General features: G+C 34.2%; 1 pseudogene; it reads right to left on the bottom strand.

Moving 5' to 3' along the window:
• Positions 1-5,529: 5,529 nt before the first annotated feature.
• Positions 5,530-23,918, bottom strand: LOC122031488 (annotated as a pseudogene).
• Between the last annotated feature and the right edge of the window lie 863 nt (positions 23,919-24,781).

The raw sequence follows: 24,781 nt of genomic DNA, 5'->3' as shown, positions 1-24,781 counted from the left end.
GGTGGGGTTTTTCAACTCGTGGCCTATATGACCAAGCATTGGAAGCTTGGTTAAGGTTGACGAAATAGAGATGGTTAACCCCTATTAGAGTCTCCAAGGTCTTCTTGAGTGATCAAGAACTTGTGCGAGTTTGTGGCGAGGTTTCTCCACCCACAAGGAGCTACTCAAGCTAGCCGAAGGTTTTCTAGGGAGTCATCCATCGACGGATCGGGATCGCCCACCTTACGGATAGCCGTGGAGTAGGAGTAAGTGATCTCCGAACCACATTACATAAATGTGTTAGAGGTTTGATTGTCTTGGTTATTGCCTCTAGGTTTAGCTTTCTATTTGTTAGATTTATTTTGTATTTTCGATGTGCACTAACAAGCGTAGGAAGCAACGATTTGGGTGAGACGATATTCACCCCTCTAGCGGACGTCAAGGTCCCAATAGTTGAGAATCAAACAGAACCTAAAGTTAAGACTTTACACACTGACCATGGAGGGGAATATTTGTCTAATATATTCAAGATAATATGTAATGATAGAAGGATTATTAGACAGCTGACAATCCCTGGAACCCCACAACAAAATGAGGTTGCTAAAAGAAGAAATATAACTTCTAAATATGGTTAGGTTTATGATGGCGCAGGATAATTTGCTGATCTCCTATTGGGGAGATGCATTGTTAGTTGTGGCTTATATACTTAACAAAGTGTCTTCAAATTCAGTTCCATCTACCCCATATGAACGATGGATAGAAGGAAAATCAGATTAAGTAATCTAAGACACTAGGGGGCAACTGCTTATGTTCATGATAGTTTGCACAAGTATGAAAAATTGAGACTTAAGGGTAAGAAATGTATCTTTATTAGATATCATGAGACATCCAAGGTTATGTTTTTATAGGTGAGCAACTAGATGGAACTATCTGCGAAATAAATTCGAAAGATGTGATTGTTCTCGAAACAGAGTTCTCAACCAAAGGTGATATTGATAAAAGTATTTTTTTTTTAAAGGATGAGATATTATCAATAAGAGAGGTATCAAAAAAGATGTCTGAGTCTAGTCAACCTAATGGGAGTGATTTGCCAAGTCATAAGTTGACTTCTCAACAACCCAACTTACGAAGAAGTATTTGTAAGGTTGAACCTCAGAAATATTTGATATTGAGAATAAGGCATTAATAACACTCTCAGTTGACACATTGAATCTCGAACGGTTGAGGAAGCATTAAGATGCTCAATTAAAGAAAAAAGGTAAGTTGCAATGGATGAGAAAATGGAGTCGGTGAGAAAGAATCAAGTTTGGGGTTATAGTTAATCTTCCTCTGGGTCGAAGGGCTATTGGGAATAAGTTGATTCTCAAAATCAAGAGGAAAGTGGATCGATCGATTAATCGTTACAAAGCTTGACTAGTTGCAAAAGGATATATCCAAATGGAGGATATTATTTTTAAAGAGACGTTAAGTGCATCTTAGGAGTGAAGATCATGAAAGATTGATCAAAAAAACTTTTGGGTTTGTCTCAAGAGGCTTATATCGCTAAGATACTACAACACTTTAATATGTCAGATTGCAACATTGTATCTGTAACACCCCACCCTCCTCGCTACTAGTCTATGAGGGCGGAGCGCTACTGGACTACTAACTTTACTTAACTATCGTTGTTCACATGTTGATAGAAATTCCTAAAACTCTCGGAGAACTCAAAACATACAGTTAACTAGCAGCGGAAGACTAAATGACTCATCTAATACATTCTTAATAAATGACAATCTTAATAAATTCTTATGCTAGGTCCCAAGGCTTTTATAGTCCAGGCATCACACATCCATCCGCACCTCCTTGTCGCCTTCCTTTGCTATAACTTTTCCTTTCCTTTATCTGCAGTAAGAGGAAAATGCATCTATAAGCAAAATTGCTTAGTAAGCGCTATCTAACTCACAAAACTCGAGTATGCATGTAAGCTAAAAGAAATCTAGAAACTAAATACTCATCTAATAGCAAACAAAACATAGCATACTGAAATACTAAACAAGAAAGCAAATCTAAACAACATGTCAGTATATAAGAAAGCTAAACTTGCTGAATTTTAAACTTATATGAAGCTTATTTCTTTTGTTTGAAAACTTATACTTTAATACTTCAAAATAATAATCAACTTTCTTCTTGGGCCCAGGCGTAGTACCATCTTATACGCGTTCCCTAATAGGTTGGGGTAGCGAGCCACAAATCCTAAAAGAGACCTCGGAATTGGACACCTGGATTTGTTTAACGACAACCTCGGAAGTCGGGTACTAGCCTCTTAAATAAAGTAAAATACTTGTTATCTTTTATTACTTCTAATATATAATGCCTCGGCATTTTCTTTAAGCACCTTGTGTGCCAAAATCCCTAAAGTCTTGACTTTGTGATCTACTTAAGGTCTTGGCCTTTTTCTTTCTTTTCTTTATCTTTCTTATACTTGTTAATACCTTTAATAAAAGAATGATTCTTTAAAAACTGAAATGTTTAAACAAATTCTAACTTTGAAATGCATAAACAAAAATCTACATACTATGCTAATCAAAATTCTGCATACTATTTTAATCAAGATTTTACATTCTATGCTACACTATTTCTACATAATATGTAAACATAAAATCTGCACTATAAGCTTAATTAAAATCTGCAATATAAGCTCTACATAAAAATCTGCATTATAAGCTTAATTAAAATCTGCACTATAGGCTTAATTAAAAATCTACACTATAACCGCTTCTTATGCTTCGAATTCAAGAAGAACAAAGGTCCGAAACTACTCCTACTGCAGGTGAGAAGCACTTACCTTGCTTCTTGGACTGACAACCGAACAAAAAGGGCTTCTAGGACCTTAGCCGTCCGCCGAAGATGATGCCCTAACTCCCTTTCATTTTCTGCCCGAGCTCCGCCATCGTACGCAGAAGAGAAGGAGAGAATGGTTTAAGTCATGGGAAAACAGAGCATCAACTTATCCCTTTTTATAACTTAATATTTCTGTTAACTCCTTAAATAAATTCGCTATCTTTTCTAAACAGACAAATCCAACATCAACTTATCCCTTTTATAATCCAATATTCTGTTAATTATTTTAAATAAATTCGCTACTTTTTCTAAACAAACAAATCCAACATCAACTTATCCCTTTTATAATATTCTGTTAACTATCTTAAATAAATTCGCTACCTTTTCTAAACAAACAAATTCAAGATCATTTTATCCCTTTTATAATATTCTGTTAACTATCTTAAATAAATTCGCTACCTTTTCTAAACAGAAAAATCTGTTTGCCCACATGGTCAGCTGGGTTTAGACCGAGTCAAAGGTCGTGGGTTCAATTCTCGGCTTGGACATTTTTTTGTCGAAACTTCCTTCGTTTAGTAAAAATACCAAACGACCTCCAAAAATTACATAAAAATACTCTAAAAATTTCTAAAAATCCCTAGAATATTTCTATAGCATTTTTAAATATTTTTAAATTACTTTTAGGACTCTAATTGAGGAAATTTGGGGTGTTACAGTATCTCAAGACTCCTAGAAAAATAGCCAAAATGAAGGTAATACCATATGCTAGTTCTATTGGTAGTTTGATGTATACTATATTGTGTACTTATCTTGATATAAGCTATGGTATTGACTTAGTTAGTCGTTTCCAGTTAAACCTAAAATTTAGACACTAGAAAGCGATGAAGAGGATATTTAAATACCTCAGAAGGACAATATATTATGTATTTATTTTTAAGGATCTAAGATGAGTCTGAGTGGCTATACAGATGCAAATTGGGCAAGGGACCTTGATGATAGAAAATCCACATCTGACTATACCTTCTTGTTAAATGGTGGCACCATCTCATAAGAAGCAGGCTTATGTAGCCTTGTCGACAATGGAAGCTCTGTGGCTTGGCTTGTGTAGCCTTGTCGACAATAGAAGCTATATGGCTAGGCTTGTGTAGCCTTGTCGACAATGGAAGTTGTGTGGCTTGCACATTAGTTGTGCAACAATCTGTCTAGTTGAAAAGGTTCCTGGAGCATTTGAAAATTGCTGAGGATAGTGGGAGTCCTATTACAGTGTACTATAATAGTCAAGCTGAAGATCCCAAATGTCATAGTAAAGGCAAGCATATAGAATTAAGCATAATTTTGTAAAGGATATTGTAGACAAGAATATAATAATTCTTGAATATATCCCTACACATACTATGCTTACAGATCCTTTTACTAAGTCATTGACTAAAGAGTCATTTCAAGAATATGGGAAGTCTTTGTGACTTCGTAAAATATAACACATTATAAAATGTCATGATCTATTTAGTGTATATATTGTTACATTTTGGATTAAAATCTCGATTAGTATGTTGACAGATTGAGATTGGTCCACTCATATGAACAATCATCTCTATTCGTTAAGTATAAATAGAGGTAAGACTGTTACTTATGTGACAGCTTATGTAGCTGTGAATAAAGACATACTTATAAGTTAAGGTCGCCTTGATAATTGTATCAAGATGAGATCATTTATGTAATGATCAAAGTAAATGCACCCACCATTTATTGAATCTATTTAAAGCTAGATTGGAATTCATATGTTGAATTCAAGATTAGACATTAGGTATGTCTAGATCAAAATCTGTACGATGTTAAAATTTAAGAAAAACACGTGTTTCTTTTTAGTAAAGAGAATAACATTGTAGCATGTGATTCATACCACATGTGCTATGGCGACAAGAAGGGTAGTAGGAGAATGAATCCCTGCTTCTCTACTATGTGAGACCCTTGAGATTATAAGTTAATCTCAATTTTACCCTCAGTGACTATTTAGCTATCTACTAGAAGTTATAATCAGTGGCTGCTACTTTAGCATATTTCCTATTGACTATGGATGATTCGGTCTATGGAGCATAACTAGAAAAGTGAATGATTAAAATGACTAGATTCTAGCTAAAAAGGAAGATTAAATAAATTTACATTTTTTGATGTTATTCACTAGTCGACCCATTTCTGTTATGTATAGAAATGATTGTGAATATTAAATATGGAACATGCTCTTGACATAATAGTCATTATGAGGGATTAGAGATATTCATATTGATGTAAATAAAGATTATTTAATTTGGGTAAATAGCAAGATATGAATATCTCCAAGATAATGATTGTGTGCCACTGGAGATTGTATGTTTCCTGGATAATAGATATGTACCACCAAGAGAGGGGTTATGTGACATTATGAGCATGTCTCTAATTCGTTCTTTAGAGCAGCTACGTAAGGTGTAGTAATCTTCTTGGCAATAATTGCTTAGTGTGCTTGCCAGTGCCGGACCTGTGATTTTGGGGCCTGAGGCGAGCACAAAAAAAATGGTGCCCTCAAAGTTTGGCATTCATATATTTCCAATCAATGTAAATATAACTATATTTTTAATTCTAGAAATAAAAGATAAAAAAAATATCATCCAAAATAATATGTCATAAGCAAATATTAATATAATCAAAATGATCCAAACAAAATATAAAATTCATCTTCCGGACCAATATATGTCACTTGAATATTGCTCGCCTCGCAGTTTTAGAAGCAAAAGTATTGATTAAGTTAGCATAATCAACTTTCTCAACCACTTTTTTCTCGATAGATAACATAGCCAAGCCATTTAGTCTTTCTTGCGACATAGTTGATCGGAGATAAGTTTTGATCAATTTCAACTTGGAAAAAACTCCTTTCAGCAGATGCAACTGTAACTGGTATAGTCAGCAAAATTCGATAAGCAATATAAGCATTTGGATAACAACTATCCATTTTCTTCAAATAATTCAGCACATCAATCGCTCTTTTTGATTCTCTTGGTAATGAGTGTCTTAATAACTTTAGTTCTAAATATAAATCTGATCCATCAACATCAGAGTGTCCATCATGTGTTAACGACTCTTGAAGATTGACACATGAGTGTAAGAGACTATCATCATCAATATACTTCAATCTCTCCAAACTAAATAAAAATCCAAATGTTTCTTCATATTTTTGAAATTGTTCAAACCGAGTTTGAAGTGAAGAAAGAGCTTGATCAATTATAAATAGGAAGTAATTAACTCGAAAAGATTCTTTAGGAGACTGGGTTACCTCTTCACTATTGATCTCATCAAATTGTCTCTTTCTTCGGATGATGCGTTTTTCTCGAAAAATAGGTTCAATTCCCATTTCACTTGCAATATGTTCAGCTTCAATTAATGCTTGATCAAATCCATATTCTCTAAACTCTTGGAGAGAAGAAATAAGTCCTTTTAATTGTCTAATAGCAATATCAATATCCATATTTTCTGCTTGGAGAAACTTACTAACAATGTTAATCTCATATAACAACTTATACCAAATTACCATTCCAAACATGAACTCGAAATTCTCAAGTTCAAATGATGTCAAACCCTCAGCTTCACTCTTTATTTTTGAGTCATCAGAAATGTTTGCCAAATCAATTAAAGCATCTCGTATTTTCGAAGTTTGATCTTTTATGGGCTTCACGCTGTCAACATGGCTTTCCCATCGTGTCTGTGATAGTGGCTTGACTGTAAGACCTTGCACATGATCTTTGAAGATTTGCCACCGCTTTGTAGAAGAAAAAAATAATGAATATATGCGTTGTATTACACCGAAAAAGGACATTGCTTTAGGACAACATTTCACCATATCACATAATGTGAGATTACGACTGTGACATCCACATGGAGTGTAGAAAGCTCTAGGATTAATTTCAAGTAATCTACTCTATACACCCTTATGTTTTCCTTTCATATTAGATCCATTGTCATATCCTTGACCTCTTATATTATCAATGTCAAGTTCGAGATTGCTCAAAATATTTTTAAGCTCTGTAAAAAGCCCAAGTCCTGAAGTTTCATTAACTTTCAAAAATCCAATCCAAAATTCTTCAACCGCTATTGCATTTTCTTAATCGTCCACACATCTAATTACAAGGGACATCTGCTCCTTGTGACTTGCATCTGGAGTGCAATCAAGTATGACAGTGAAATACATTGCATGTTTAATTTTTGCAACAATTGAACTTCTTACTTCAGCCGCCAACATCTGTACCAATTCATTTTGGATTTTGGGTCCAAGATAAGTGTAATGAATCTGTCTTTCTTGAACACGCCGAAGGTGCTCCTCCATTATTGGATCAAATTCAGCAATCATTTCAATTAGCTGCAAAAAGATTCCATTATTCTCAACATAAAGCTTCTCATTATCTCCCCGAAGTGGCAAGTTATTCTTCGCAATTCTTTGCACAACTGCAATTATTCTCTTCAATACTTGTTTCCAATGTTCTCTCTCCTTGTTAATTGCTACTTGTATATTTTCATCAATTGTCTTTTTCTTTCGAAGTCTTCTTTCTAATTCAATCCAACTAGTCATGCAATTAATATGATCTTTACTAGTTTCATGAAGGCTGAGACATCGACTGATATTCTTCCAATCTTTGTATCCTTCGTCAGCTAGATGACCAAGTTTCATTGTGGTTCTTTGAGTCTTGAATAACTTGCAACAGAAACAAAAGATCTTGTCCATAGAAATAGAATACACTAGCCATCTTCTGTCACTTTTCTCACCATTTGGCAATTGCCTCTTATAATGTGATGGATTGAAGTGTCTGCCGGTGTTATCAAGAGGAAACAAAATATCATCATCTTATCTAGGACCTCTTTCAACTAGAAAATCCCTAATATTTTGCATTTTGTCCAAATTCCTGGATCATCAACATTTAAAGGGAACACGATCTCTTGATTTATATCTTCATCCTGGATCATCAACCCTAGGGGGTGGTAACCCTAGGTCCTAGGGGGTGGTAACCCTAGGTGGAGAAAAGTCCTAGCTACGGTTAGGCAAAGGGAAAAACCCTAGGGGGTGGTAACCCTAGGTCATAGGGGGTGGTAACCCTATGCGGAAAGTCTTGACAGGTCGATGGCTTCAGGCAAAAGTCCTAGGGGGTGGTAACCCTAGGTGGAAATGTTAGAGTGTATACTAAAAGCCTAGCTTTTGGTATAAACATTTATCTAGAAATAAGAATCACATTGGTCAAATGTCTACATTTGTGATAAATGTAGTTGTTCAATTAATTTATATTGTAGATAACATGGTGTGTGGTGTCACACACAGAGGATCATGTTATCAGTACCTTATAAATTATAAACAGTAGCTCACGACCAAAATGAAAAGGAACAAACCATTAGAAGGTCGTAGTGTAATTAGGTATCAGTTTATCTTGACTGTATAATTACACTAGTACACTTAGAGTGTATTGAGTAGGATCATTTGAGGTCGTTTCTTTTATACTGATTTTATAAAGAAACAAAGACCTCGGTTATTATGGAAGTGTGTGCTCTTAATCCTAATATAATAACAAGCATATATATTTGATATTTATTTCTTTAATTTATCAATGGGTGAGATTTAGTTCGATGAATCAATAAGCCCGATAAGTTGGGAAATGGTATCACTTATAGTGTGTGTTGTTGATTATAGAAGGAAACTGTGTCCTAGAGATACTAGGTTGATAATGTCCTCAAGAGGAGCTCATAAGGATTGTCATGTTAAACCCTGCAGGTGGACCTAGTCCGACATGATGATAAGGTTGAGTGGTACTACTCTTGGACTAAGATATTAATTAAGTGAGTTGTCAGTAACTTACTTAATTAGTGGACATTTGTTATCTTAAACACAGGGAGACTAACACACTCATAATAAGAAGGAGCCCAAAATGTAATTTGGGATTGGTGCGGTAGTTCAATAATAGTTCTCTAGTGGAATGAATTATTATTGATAAAATTAAGTTGTGTGTTCAGGGAACACGGGATGCTTAATTTTATCGGAGACCAAAACCAATTCCTCCTCGTCCCTATCGTAGCCTCTAGTATATAGAGATTTACCCCCCACATACCCACCTTCTTACCCATCCAATGGGGTCAAGCTAGCTTGGAACCCAAGCTAGCCAAGACCAAGTGGATGAGCGATGGCTGCCAGAGTTGGGTCCCAAGCTTGGTGGCCACACTAGAATATTAAAAAGGATTTTTATTAAAATTATTTCTTATGTGGATATCATGTTTTTAAAGAGAGTTAAAAAATTAAAAATTTCCTTTTATAACTTTCTACAAAAGATTAAGAGAAGAGATTAATCTCTTTCCTTATTTGTAGTTTAAAAGGATGGTTTTAATTTTTGGTAAAAACTTTCCTTATTTGTAAATCATCTACATGATTAAAATAGAGTTTAAAATTTGAAATCTTTCCTTATTTGTTGATTAAAGGAGGATTTTAAATTTTAAGAAAACTTTCCTTTTTAAACATGTTCATGATTTAAAAGAGAGTTTAAAAATTAAATATTCTCTTTTATAAGTTTCTACAAAAGATTAAGAAAAGATTTGATATCTTTCCTTATTTGTAGATTGAAAGAGATTTTAATTTTTAGAGATAACTTTCTTTTTATCCACATGTTTAAAAGAAAGATTTTAATTTATTAAATTTCCTTTTTATAAACCAATCATGAAGGGATAAAATTATTGGAGAAATTTTTATAAATTTCCGGAAACAAATTAGGAAGTTTTAATTCTTGTTTAATTAAAACTCTCCTTGATTTGAGGAAATAAGTGGCCGGCCATGTTTTAGTGAGAAGAAAATTTATTTTAATTAAAATAAAATTTTCCTTTTCATGGCAAAAGAATTAAGGAAGTTTTTATTAAAATTTCCTTATTTGCCAAGACCAAAGGATTATAAAAGAAGAGGTAGGGAGCCTTCAAGGTGAACAACCTCTATTATTTTCTCCCTCTTTTCTTCCTTGGTGTGGCCGGCCTCCTTCCTTTCTCTTCTCTCCATCTTGTGGCCGAACCTCTCTTCCTCCTTGAAGATCAAGTGGTGGCGGATTTTAGCTTGGAGAAGAAGGAGAGAAAGCTTCATCCCTTGGAGCTTGATTGATGGAAAAGATCTTCATCTCTTGGAAGCATAGTGCTTGGCGAAACTTGAAGAAAGGAGAAGAAGGTGCTTTGGTGGTTTCTCATCTCGGAAGATCGTTGCCCACACAACGTCCGAGGTTAGAAGAGGAATACGGTAGAAGATCAAGAGGTTTTCTATAAGGTATAACTAGTAATTTTTTTCCGCATCATACTAGTTATTTATGGAAATAATACCAAATACAAGAGGCTTACGATTCTAGTATTTCGAATATGTTTTTCGAAGTTGTGTTCTTTTATTTTTCTTTTCCTTGTTATTTGATTGTTCCTTTTGGTTGACCTAAAGTTATTTAAGGAAATTAAATATTAGCTTTCCTTAAAAGGCTTTGTCTAGGCGGTGGTGGTTGTTCCCATATCCAAGAAGGTCATGTGCCTCGCCATGCAGTCCTGGAAGCCAATTTTGGAAATTAATATTTAATGGAATTAATAACTTAGGTGATTTGGATCAAACGTGTTAAGTTCAGAGAGATTCAAGTCTAAACCTTAAAGAACAAATAGATTAAGTTTTGGATCAAGCGTGTTAAGTTCTGCAGCGATCCAAAATTTAATTTAAAAGAACACATGGTAGCTAGGAAAAGGTTCAGACCTTTGTACAAAATTTTTATACAGTGGAACCTCTAGGTTTTCCGAGCAGCAACCAACAATTGGTATCAGAGCTAGGGTTTTGCCTCTGTGTATTTGGTATTATTTTAATTATGCACATGTCATACATAATTTAGGCGGGATAATAGTAGGATGTGCTAACTTTGTGGATGCAGGATCCAACTATTATGGCTTATAGTTTTATGTGTGTGATTGGACCCTTGGACATGTCAAGGGCATTTATGTGTGTGCATGATTGTATTATAAAATACAAGCAGGAGTGTATTTAGTTTTATTAGGATTTTATTTTTGATCTAGATACATGTACATTCCTTTTATGGAATATAGGATCAAAATTGTAAAATTCTATTTATGTCATGGATCGAATCTTGCAAAGCGTGGAACTTTCTAAGGACCAGAGGCGCAGCGGAACAAGGAGCAAGATGGATGCGACAACTAGACCCGGTGGCGGTGGCCAAATATGACAGCAGCTTGGGATGACAACACACGGAGGACAACTAGAGATAAAAGCCATAATAGTTGAAAATTAGATTTTCTATTTATTGCTTTTATATTGTGCAGTGTGTGCATGTTAGTTTACAAGTTTAGTAGGCTAGCATAGTTAAAATTCCTCATTAATAAATAACTAAGTGGGAGAGGGATTTTTAAGTAAATCCCATGGTCTCCATTACTGGTTTGTAAGTGATGCAAACAAGCTTGCGCGTTGGCTCTGAGTGCCTTCCTCCATAACGGATGAGCTTATTTGCGGATCACTAGAACAGACTTCCAATTTTGGATGACTATAGGAAGTTAATTAAGAGCGTGTGATCTTCCCCAACGGAAGGGGCATAATCTTATTAATGGACTTAGTGTCAAGTAATGGTATACACTTAGACACATCTAATAGTATCCTCCCCATCGGAGTCACTGCTATTATTTGTGTGACCAAATGAAACCAACTATTAATTTGTCATAAAACTAGGTTGACAAGATAATAAAATTAAAGGGTTAAAACCCTCTTACAAATGATTGATTTTGTATACGTTCACACTAACGTGGCATACAAAATTAACGGTGTTTGAGATAATTTTATTTGTCATAAAGTTACGTTGACAAGATAGTTAATGGGTAAAACCCTCCTCTTACAAATGTTGATTTTGTATACGTCCACACTAACGTGGCATGCAAAATTCACGGTATTTTGAGGTGTTGGTAAATTTAAATAGTATTGTTAGAGGAATCAATATTATTTTAAATTTAGAGTCTTGACCAAATATTTGATTAAAGATAGACCAACTATTAATTTTATTCGTCATAAAGTAAGGTTGACGAGATAATAAAATTAAATGATAAAATTTCCTCTTTGAATTTGTATACGTCCACACTAACGTGGCATACAAAATTCATGGGGATTTTTTAAAGAGTTGGTCTTAACCAAATATTTTTGTGATTCTTAGGAAGATGGTCAAACCCTAGCTGATATACTTTAGGATAGACTTAGTGGTCCCAATTATAATTGATTGGAAATAGAATTTGGACATTAAGGTAGACTGTTCTCTTAGAACTAAGAACAATATAGGTGTATTTAATTCATTAGTTGATACATGTTTAGTGGAGTTATCTACCGGTACCTGGAGTGTAGATACAAGATGCCATTAATCATGTCTGCAATTCATTGCAGGGTTCCAGGAAACCCGACAACTAAATGAAAGGTAAATCACCGTCCACATGGGCACTACTGTAAAAGTGGTAGCTATTGTAGTGGGAGATGTTTATCCTTTGATAAGAATAAAATATGGATTGTCTTTACGTACCAAGTTTAGAAAGAACCTGATTTCAGTTTCTAAACTATTATAGATATTGTGTCTATTTTGATAACAAAGTTGTTATCAAGAAAAATAGGGAAGTTATCTATTCTGGTATGATGGTTGACAATTTATAATCCAATAACTCCCACGATGCAACAAATGGAAATTAGTAACACATCTTCTAATTTTAAGAGAAAGCAACCTTCGGAAATGAACCAATTATATCTTTGGCATCTAAGGCTAGGTTATATTAACTTGAGTATGATTCATTGGTAGCTGATGAACTTTTGGGTTCATTAGTAGTGGAAATCTTTCCAACCTACGAGTCTTACTTGGAAGGAAAAATAACCAAGAAGCTTTCAAGTCTAAGGGGTATGGAGTCAAAGATATGTTGAAATTGGTTCATTCTGATTTGTGTGATCCTATGACTATCCAAGCAAGAGGTTGTTTCAAATATTTCGTCTATTTTATAGACAACTATTTGATATACAGAAACATTTACTTGATGTGCCACAAGTCTAAATGCTTTGATTAGTTCAAAGAGTATGAGGCTGATATGGAGAAATGTCAAGGTAAAAGTATCAAGACACTACGGTGAGATCGTAGTGGCAAGTACCTCTTGGGAGAATTTAGGAGTCACTTATCAGAAGTAGGGATTCAATCCCAACTAACTACACCTAGGTATATCCCAACAGAATGGTGTAGAAAAAGGAAGGTATAGGACTCTTATGGAAATAAGTAGATTGATGATGAGTTATTTAGAAAATTACCAAATTCATTTTAAGGATATACTCGAAAGAAGTGAACATAGTACCTTCCAAAGTCAGAACTCTCTACTCATATAGAATTGTTGAATAGGTGTAAGCCTATTTTGAAGCATATTCGGATTCGGGTAGTCCAGCACATATGCTGAAGAGAGACAATGATAAGTTGGACAGGAATTCACTTGTTTGTGGGTTATCCTAGAGAAATGAAAGTAGGTTTATAGTCTTAAAAATCAGAAGGTTATTGTTAGCATCAATGACCGATTTTTAGAAAAGGACTATGTAATAAACCTCATGCCCATAAGTAAATTTGTTCTTAAGGAAATAATAAAGGACATGTCTAATCTAGTACCAACTGTACAAGATGAAATATCACAAGAAACTGCAACACGTATCACAAATGATACACAATTGCAGAAAGTGCCTCATCGTAGTGGGAGGGTTGTTAGGCAACCTAAAAGATTTATGTTTTGGGAGAGTTTTGGACTCGATCCCTGGAGGACATGAACCTGATCTCCCGACATATGACGAAGCACTCCAAGATAAAGATGCAATATCTTGGCAAAGAGTAATGAATAACGAATTAGAATATATGTATTCTAATAAAATCTGGAAGCTTATAGAACCACCAAATAGTATAAAAGCCTTTGGGTGTAAAAGGTTTATATTAGGAAAGAGGATAGACAGGAAGGTAGAAACTTTCAAAGCAAGGCTGGAAAAAGAAAACTTTTCACCGGTAGCCATGCTTAAGTCTATCCGGATTCTTTTATCTATTTGGCTCATATGGACAGCATTCCTTAATGAAAGTCTTGAAGAAAACATCCATATAAAGCAACCAGAAGGGTTCATTGCAAAGGGCTAAGAGCATCTTGTGTGTAAGCTCAATCGATCTATAGATGAGGCAAAACTTCAAGGTCTTGGAACATCCGGTTTATTAAAGTAATCCAGATCTATGGATTTAGTAACCGGATAAGTCTTGTGTATACAAAGATGTGATGGAAACGTGGTGGTATTTCTTGTACTATACTTAGATAACATTTTTGTAGTTGGAAACAATATCAAAATGTTGTCATATAGTTGTCAAACAATTCGATATAAAGGACTTGGGAGAATGTATATATTCTTGAGATCAAAGTAATAAGGGGATAGAAGAAAAGAATATTTTACTTATCCCAAGCTTCATACATCGGAAAAACCTTGTTTTTAAGCATACAAAACTCCAAGAAAGGTTTCTTACCTTTTAGGATGGAGTAACTTTATCTAAAGATATGTCTAGACATCAAAGGAGATAAAGGAAATAAAGGCGCTTTATGCTACTGTTGGAAGCCCTAATGTATGCTATAGATTGAGATATCTGTTTTGCCAAGGCATAGTGAGATATCAAGCATGGACATGGACTGACGAAAGTGGCATGAGAGTAGAGATTATATGCTAGTACACAGCAGGATTAATTACCTTGTGGGTCATAGAGTTTTGACTTCCAATCTGAATAGGGACACAATTAAGTCAACCTCGGGGTTTTTGTGTTTACTTTAGGAGGTAAAGTCATAACTATAGTGATAAGCATAGGTGTTTTTCTGAACTCCACCATAGAAGCTTAGTATATGGCAAGAGTAGCCATAAAAGTTGAATGACTCAATACCTCAAGTGACTTAATATGATTGATGGTTTGAAATTTACAATTGTAATAATGTTGGTGCGATGTAGAAAACCATAAGTCTATAAGGCAAGTAAAACAAAGAACAAGTACCACAATACGAGGAATCGTATAAGCGAGGAGAAGTTGTTGCCGCTAAGATTGCAGGTGATAACCTATAGATCCTTTCACTAAGGTCCTAAAGGCAAGAGCTTTTGATGGGCATATTGAAGGGATGGGAATCAGATGGCAGCTTAGTCTTTTAGTATAAGTGGGAGATTGTTAGAGTGTATACTAAAAGCCTAGCTTTTGGTATAAATATTTATCTAGAAATAAGAATCACATTGGTCAAATGTCTACATTTGTGATAAATGTAGTTGTTCAATTAATTTATATTGTAGATAACATGGTGTGTGGTGTCACACACAGAGGATCATGTTATCAGTACCTTATAAATTATAAACAGTAGCTCACGACCAAAATGGAAAGGAACAAACCATTAGAAGGTAATTAGGTATCAGTTTATCTTGACTGTATAATTACACTAGTACACTTAGAGTGTATTGAGTAGGACCATTTGAGGTTGTTTCTTTTATACTGATTTTATAAAGAAACAAAGACCTCGGTTATTATGGAAGTGTGTGCTCTTAATCCTAATATAATAACAAGCACATATATTTGATATTTATTTCTTTAATTTATCAATGGGTGAGATTTAGTTCGATGAATCAATAAGCCCGATAAGTTGGGAAATGGTATCACTTATAGTGTGTGTTGTTGATTATAGAAGGAAACTGTGTCCTAGAGATACTAGGTTGATAATGTCCTCAAGAGGAGCTCATAAGGATTGTCATGTTAAACCCTGCAGGTGGACCTAGTCCGACATGATGATAAGGTTGAGTGGTACTACTCTTGGACTAAGATATTAACTAAGTGAGTTGTCAGTAACTTACTTAATTAGTGGACATTTGTTATCTTAAACACAGGGAGACTAACACACTCATAATAAGAAGGAGCCCAAAATGTAATTTGGGATTGGTGCGGTAGTTCAATAATAGTTCTCTAGTGGAATGAATTATTATTGATAAAATTAAGTTGTGTGTTCGGGGCGAACACGGGATGCTTAATTTTATCGGAGACCAAAACCAATTCCTCCTCTCGGTCCCTATCGTAGCCTCTAGTATATAGAGATTTATACCCACATACCCACCTTCTTACCCATCCAATGGGGCCAAGCTAGCTTGGAACCCAAGCTAGGGGCCAAGACCAAGTGGATGAGCCAAGGTGGCCCAAAGCTTGGGTCCCAAGCTTAGGTGGCCACTAGAATATTAAAAGGATTTTATTAAAATTATTTCTTATGTGGATATCATGTTTTTAAAGAGAGTTAAAAATTAAAATTTCCTTTTATAACTTTCTACAAAGATTAAGAGAAGAGATTAATCTCTTTCCTTATTTGTAGTTTAAAAGGATGGTTTTAATTTTGGTAAAACTTTCCTTATTTGTAAATCATCTACATGATTAAAGAGAGTTTAAAATTTGAAATCTTTCCTTATTTGTTGATTAAAGGAGGGTTTTAAATTTTATTAAAACTTTCCTTTTAAAACATGTTCATGATTTAAAAGAGAGTTTAAAAATTAAATATTCTCTTTTATAAGTTTCTACAAAAGATTAAAAAAAGATTTGATATCTTTCCTTATTTGTAGATTGAAAGAGATTTTAATTTTTAGAGATAACTTTCTTTTTATCCACATGTTTAAAAGAAAGATTTTAATTTATTAAATTTCCTTTTTATAAACCAATCATGAAGAGATAAAATTATTGGAGAAATTTTTATAAATTTCCGGAAACAAATTAGGAAGTTTTAATTCTTGTTTAATTAAAACTCTCCTTGATTTGAGGAAATAAGTGGCCGGCCATGTTTTAGTGAGAAGAAAAATTATTTTAATTAAAATAAAATTTTCCTTTTCATGGCAAAAGAATTAAGGAAGTTTTTATTAAAATTTCCTTATTTGCCAAGACCAAGGATTATAAAAGAAGAGGTAGAGGAGCCTTCAAGGGTGAACAACCTCTACTATTTTCTCCCTCTTTTCTTCCTTGGTGTGGCCGGCCTCCTTCCTTTCTCTTCTCTCCATCTTGTGGCCGGACCTCTCTTCCTCCTTGAAGATCAAGTGGTGGCCGGAATTTAGCTTGGAGAAGAAGGAGAGAAAGCTTACATCCCTTGGAGCTTGATTGATGGAAAAAGATCTTCATCTCTTGGAAGCATAGTGCTTGGCCGAAACTTGAAGAAAGGAGAAGAAGGTGCTTTGGTGGTTTCTCATCTCGGAAGATCGTTGCCCACACAACGTCCGAGGTTAGAAGAGGAATACGGTAGAAGATCAAGAGGTTTTTCTATAAGGTATAACTAGTAATTTTTCTTTCCGCATCATACTAGTTATTTATGGAAATAATACCAAATACAAGAGGCTTACGATTCTAGTATTTCGAATATGTTTTTCGAAGTTGTGTTCTTTTATTTTTCTTTTCCTTGTGATTTGATTGTTCCTTTTGGTTGACCTAAAGTTATTTTAGGAAATTAAATATTAGCTTTCCATAAAAGGTTTTGTCTAGTCGGTGGTGGTTGTTCCCATATCCAAGAAGGCCATGTGCCTCGTCACCATCTGGGAACCAATTATGGAAATTAATATTTAATGGAATTAATAACTTAGGTGATTTGGATCAAACGTGTTAAGTTCAGAGATTCAAGTCTAAACCTTAAAGAACAAATAGATTAAGTTTTGGATCAAACGTGTTAAGTTCAGCGATCCAAAATTTAATTTAAAAGAACACATGGTAACTAGGAAAGGTTCGGACCTTTGTACAATTTTATACAGTGGAACCTCTAGGTTTTCCGAGTAGCAACCAACAGGGAAATCCCGGTGTCGCGAACCGGTGAAAGGGACTAGCCGGAAGCGGATGTCCAGCAGAAAGTCCGGAAAGTCCAATCGATCCGGAGGATCGCACTTGCAGCAGGTAAGTGGAGTAGGTGAGGACGTGTTCCCGTAGAGGGAACAGTAGGCGGTTGGAAACCTGAAGTCAAACCCGGACAGTTCGAATCTTGTCAAAACTTTCATTATTATCATTCATTATGTTTCTGTGCTAACTTTGTTTTGCGGTATGTGTTTGGGACTAACACAGAACAAGGAAAAGCCAGCGCAGAAGGTTGGGGCGCCTTAGATGAAGTTCAAGGCGCCTTGGGTCAAAGGTTGAAGGCGCCTTGGGTAGGCTGAAGGTGCCTTGATTTAACAGCCTTCAAGGCGCCTTGAACATCCTTTATAAGGGGTCTCGAGCAGCAACACCACGAACTCAAGCAATCCTTACGCTACAAGCCGCTCTAGAAACACCCGTCTTGTTCAGTCCCAACCCGGAGCTTGATTCGCTACTTTATTGTTGTCGGTATAATTTGTTTTAGTTCTTTCAATTGTAATATCTTATTGTACATTTTACGAGTTGCCCACGGAAAGCGATCAAGGATCGCGGGCCTTCGAGTAGGAGTCGCCTTAGGCTCCGAACGAAGTAAAACTTCTTGTGTCCCTCTGCGATTGCATTCGTTATTTCCGCTGCGTATATTTACTTTGATAGTTCTTCGATTCCGATACGATCAAAATAGCCACGAGTGCTATTCACCCCCCCCCCTCTAGCACGTCTCGATCCAACAATTGGTATCAGAGCTGGGTCGCTTTGAACTGGTGCAACCACCATTCAAGAATTTTTCGTGGCTTTGTCATTTATATAGGTTAAAAATAAAACCTTACGCCTTTCGTTTTTTCCCTCCAAAACTGTTTTTGAAAAATTAATTTTCATCTTTTCACCATTGGTTGGAATTAACAAAATATTGAGTTTTCAAAAATTGTGGTAATATTTTTTAATATTTTTTTTAATAATATTTTAATAATATTTTATTATTTTTTTCGAAATTCCTGAATTACTATCTTTATTTCTCTCCCGCACAACTAATCCAAGACTAAGTCTTGGAACAAGTTTTATTGTGTTTATTTTGCGAGATCGTCTTTTTAAAATGGCCCATCAAGAAGGCTACAACACTCTCGCCCACCGCTCTTCTCCGGAGATGATTTCGGAGATTAGAAGGGTCGGATGGAGGCGTATCTCCAGACTCACTTTGAAGTCGGGATGATCGTCAAAACCGGGCTTCAACTGCCAACTGACGGCGCCGGCAAGCCACTACCATACGAGAACTGGGACGCGAACCTTATCAAAAAGGTAGAAGCAAACGCAAAAGCAACGTATACACTTCAGTGTGGCTTAACGAATAAGGAGCTGAATCGCGCCGGCCAATTCTCAAGTGCCAAGGAGCTGTGGGAGAGTCTGATTGACCTACACGAAGGTATTCCTGATACGAAAATAGGTAAGCATGATTTAATAAATAAATTATTCGAGCAGACTAATACTATTCCGGCCGAGGAAGGTGTTGCGTTATTTGCAGGAACAAGCAAGACAAAGAAAGCACTGAAGGCAACATGGTCCGAGTCATCAGATGAATCCGAACCGGACGAAGAAGAGCAAGCAAGCCTTCTAGCTCTACCAGTACTAGCGAACATTATCGACACCGAGTCTGAGTTCGAATCCGAAACGGAGAGCGAGTCAGAAACAGAGTCCGAGCGAAGCCACGAATCCGTATTCGTTTCCGAAGGACCTAACCCCACTGTAAGTGCCTTACTCGCCGAAACTCAATTAGACGATTTAAAAAATATAGTCCCTTATTTGCTTAAAAAATTGGCTAAATCCAACATCCGGGTTAGGTCGCTCCAAAAGGAAGTAATAGCCCTTAAGGAAGTGACTGACTCGAGTTCTTTAACTGAGTCAGTTCAAGTTGGAAATTCAACTCAAGTCCAACAACTTGAGGAAGAAAATTCCAATTTGAAAACTCAAATTAAAGAACTCAAGGATACGTTGGAACAGTTCACCTTGGGCTCCAAGAATCTCGATCGATTCTTGGAAACAGCGAGCCGTCTACAACAAAACTGGACTTGTAAAACTAAAATAAAATACAAATCATATTTATCGCTAGTTAATAGAAATAATAGAAAAATTGTCCAAGCATGGGTGCCAAAATCCAACTTGGTTAATCAAGTTGGAACTGGTCACTATTGGGTCCCCAAAGATCAAGTCTATTATCTTGATAGACCATATCGAGGCTATGATCCAGGGGGAGCTAATAGAAAAACAATATTAAGAACATAATTCAAATTAAAATTCAATTAAAAATTTGAAATCAAATTCGAAATTCTAAATTCGAAATTCTAAATCAAAAATTCAAATTCAAAATTCAAATTTAATTTAAATTCGAAATTCTAAATTCGAAATTCGAAATTCTAAATTCGAAATTCTAAATCAAAAATTCAAAATTCTAAATCAAATTCGAAATTCTAAATTCAAAATTCTAAATAAAAAATTCAAAATTCTAAATCAAATTCGAAATTCTAAATTCGAAATTCTAAATCAAAAATTCAAATTCAAAATTCAAATTTAATTTAAATTCGAAATTCTAAATTCGAAATTCTAAATCAAAAATTCGAAATTCTAAATTCAAAAATAGATAGTGGATCCAAACTAGCTGGCACCTCCAACTGAACTACCCGACAGGGTAACTGAACCTAATTTACCCGAAATGGGTAAAACAAGAGTAGATTACCCGGCAGGGTAATTAAGGATAGTTTAAAAAGGGCTGAGTTTAACTTTAACCACAGTACCGGTGAAGTTTTTGGATGATAGTACGTTAGGGAAACTTGGGCATCGCATGTCTAGGAAGATATGGCTTCGACCTGGTGCATTTTGGCAACTAGTTAGACCAGGGCTTAGTATTAAGTTTAATGGGTAGGACTATTTGGGAAATCTCGAAGGTATGGTTACTTTAATGAGTTCCTTGTGACTCACCATAGCCCAGAAGTTTATCCAAAGAATGCTTACTTGTTGAACCCAAAGCTAAACCTGAATCTAACACAAAGTTAAACCTTACCCCAAAATTCAACCATAATTCATCTCACAACAATTATAGGGTTCCCTGATTGACAATTTAGATCGAGTGAGATGACTAAGGAATTAAAAGTTCAAATTCGAAATTAAATTTGTAATTAATATCATGTTTTTTTAATGAAATCAATTTAAAATATATTTTAAAAATCTCAAAATCATTTTAAAAATCTTTTCAAAATCATTTCAAAAATCTTTCAAAATTATTTCAAAATCTTTTAAAAATCTATTTAAAAAATCATTTTAAAATTATTTCAAAATCTTTTAAAAATCTATTTCAAAAATCTTTCAAAATTATTTCAAAATCTTTTAAAAATCTATTTCAAAAATCTATTTCAAAAATCTTTCAAAATTATTTCAAAATCAATTTAAAATCTTTCAAAATCAATTTAAAATCTTTCAAAATCTAAAATCTTTTCAAAATCATTTTAAAAATCTTTTCAAAATCATTTTAAAAATCTTTCAAAATCATTTCAAAAATCTTTCAAAATCATTTTAAAATCATTTTAAAAATCTTTTCAAAATTCTTTTAAAATCTTTTCAAAATCATTTTAAAATCTTTTAAAATATTTGAAAAATCATTTCAAAATCATTTTAAAATTATTCAAAATCTTTTAAAAATTTATTTCAAAAATCTTTTAAAAATCATTTCAAAATCATTTTAAACTTAATTTCAAAAATCTTTGAAAAATCATTTCAAAATCATTTTAAAATTATTTCAAAATCTTTGAAAAATCATTCCAAAATCATTTAAACTTTTTCAAAATATTAATCAATTAATTTCAGAATATTATTCAATTAATTTCAAAATATTAAAAGGGTTTAAAAATCTTTTCTTCTCAAATCATATTATGACTGCAAATGTTAACTCCAATTAATTTTCACTATAGTCTTCAAGTTTAATATTTACTAATTTGAAATTCAAACTTATATTTTCAATAATCTTAATTGACAAAGTTTATTTTATCTGACACTTACTCATAAGCCAAACATGCCTGAAAACCTAGAATGGGTGAGATGAAAAATTCAACAAAATATAAAAGACCCATTATATTTTTGGACTCTAGGACTCATTATAGGGATTCATGTTTGCATTAGTTAAGGGGGAGTGAACGGAGTCAAACTAATTATCAAGTTTCTATTGAAGAGCTTTTCAAATTTAATTAAATATCTTTTGAAAAAACTTTTCAAATAGAAATATTTAGATTTAGCATGCTTGTAATTTAGGGCTCTGATACCTAATCAAATCAAATTTAAAATTTAATTAACTTGACTCATACTTGGACTTAACGACAAACTGAATTTAACTTAACTAAACATTTAGCTACTCCCTCTTTGCTAACAAAAGACTTTAAACTAAATATCTTTCAAACTTGAGAATGTTTTTAAGCTAAAATACTTAAAACTTTAGCTACATTTTCTAACTTTTACATCTTTTCAAAATCACCCTTGAAGACTCCTTCAAAAGTCAAGTTTGCAAAAGGCTTAGCTAAGTGATTTCTATAACAATGAAAATTAAAAGCTAAGTCAATGTTTCAAAAGAAAAATTCTTATTTTTTAATTTTTATTTCACTTAGCAAAAAGTTAAACAATGAAAATTAATTATAACAAAGCTAAGTGTTATAAAAGCTATTTCAAATTTTTCTAAGTATTACTAGTGTTTAAAAATTTCAGATTTTTTTTTTTTAAAAAAAAAGGTGATAAATTTTCAAATCTTGTCTACTCTTATCCCTCTTTAAAAAGTTAAGCATCAAACTAACTTGCTCTTCTGAAAAATTCAGACTTCTTTCATACTGGTATATTTTGATATATGGCAAAGGGGGAGAGTAGGAAAATTCAAAAGTAGGAAAATTCAAAAAACAAAAAGGAGGGCTTTTATTAAGGGGGAGTTTAGTATTACAAAGTTAAAAGTTTCCAGCTTAACTGTTATACTTAAGCTTGGTTAAAACTTAATGCATCTATTTGTTATCGCATGTTTTTTTCTTTGAATTTCTTGAATTTGCCTATAATCAAAAAGGGGAGATTACAGCGAAGGAAGCATCGCGATCAAACCCGAGTTTGATAATGGCAAAGGATTCAAAGTTAAGGGTTTTGTGATCGACTTTGTTGAGTATTTGGAAAAGTCCCTAATCAGTGGTGAAAACCCTAGGGGTAAACCCTTGGTAACAGTCCTAGGGTCATAACCTAGGTGAGAAAAGTCCTAGCTACGGTTAGTGGAAAAAACCAGGGGTAACCCTAGGGGGTGGTAACCCTGGTACCCATGGTCTATTTATTGGCTTCAAGAAAAGTCCTAGGTAAACCTGAAAAGTCCCGCGTGAAAGGAATCTGACCAGCCGCAGCGTGATGTCCGTGCCAGAAAGTCCTGCCGCCGAGGTCGAAAGAAAGTCCAAGACCCAACTGGGCAACAAGGAGGTCGACCCAGGGAAACCGATAGTCCTACGATCAACAGGCTCGTGCTAATCCTGGGGTTTGGGACTAAATACTACAGAACAAAGGCTGACAAACCTGAATAGGTCCAGCCTCCCAGTGGAGGCAGAAGGCTGGAGTGCTCAGACGAAGCCCCATGCCTGGTCTGAAGGAAGGTTTCTCTGAACCCACCCCAAGAGACTCAGTTTTTACTGCATTTGCCTGAACACCCTTTACAGCACCAATAACGAACTTCACAACTTACATAAGTCGCCTAGAAACACCTGCGTAAGGATGTTTATTAGATAAGTCCCCAACTTGCTTCTATTCACATTATTTATTAACTAGTTTTAGTTCTTTCAATTGTAATATCTATTGTACACTTTACGAGCTTACAGTTGTTGCTCAATGAAGCTTCCAAGACTGAGTAGGAGCTTAGGGCCCGAATCTAAGCAAAACTTTTGTCCAGGATCGCAGACTGCTATTTCCGCCAAGCATATTTACTTTGATAGTTCTTCATCTCGATACGATCAAAATAGCCACACGGAGGCACCACCTCCCAGCACGCCCCGATCCAACAAAGAGATGATCGCCAGAAATGCCGCGGTAGCCATTAAGTAAATCGCAACTCGCATCGCACCACCGGAATTCAAATTTAATTGGCAATAAACCGGCGAGGGAGGACAAGCCACAAGGTGAGTGGAAGATGAACATGAATCAGCCGCTGAGTCATGGAAATAGGAGATAGACGTAGTTACAAACGAGGCGCGCTGGCAAAGACGCTGGCGGCCAACCTGATATGAGAGGAGAAGCAACAATTAGAAGTGCTCTATAAGGAAAAATAAAATTAAATTAAAACAAGTCGGCAAGGAAAAATAAAATTAAATTAAAACAACAAGAGGGCGTTTTTTTTTAATTCATATGTTAGTGTTGATATGCTGCGCATATCAGATTTTTTTAATTATTTTTTTTTAAATTTGAATTAAAAAATTAATACTTTTTTAGATAAATTCATTATACATAAATATATCCCCTTAACATGTTACAATACTCCATAAATATTTAAATTTATTTCATTTTCAATTTTTCTTTTTACTAAATACTATAATCCAACTAGAAAGTCTAAACCCTAGAGATAAAATCTTTTAAAAAACACAGCTTAAAAATTATAACTCAATTGGGAAACATCAATCCTAAAATAAAATTTTAAAAGAATATTTTAATTAATTTTTTTAATTCAATTTTTTTAAAAAAAAATAATAACAGACAAAATCTATTATTTTTTTAGACTTTGAATTAAAAAAAACAATATTTTCTTTTATATATCCTTAAGCCATGAATACATCCCCTAAACACATTACAATACTCCGTAAATATTTAAATTTATTTTATTTTTAACTTTTTTTTTTTACAAAATACTATAACTCAATTGGAAAATCTGAACCCTAGAATTAAAATCTTAAAAATAAAAATAGCTTACAAATTATAACCCAATAGAAAAACCTCAACCCTAAAATAAAATCTTACAAAAATATTTTAATTATTTTTTTTAATTCAAAATTTTAAAAAATAATTAA

This window comes from Zingiber officinale, chromosome 11A (genome assembly GCF_018446385.1).
Source record: "Zingiber officinale cultivar Zhangliang chromosome 11A, Zo_v1.1, whole genome shotgun sequence".
Taxonomy (NCBI): Eukaryota; Viridiplantae; Streptophyta; class Magnoliopsida; order Zingiberales; family Zingiberaceae; genus Zingiber; species Zingiber officinale.
This window is presented reverse-complemented; position numbering and strand designations above follow the sequence as displayed.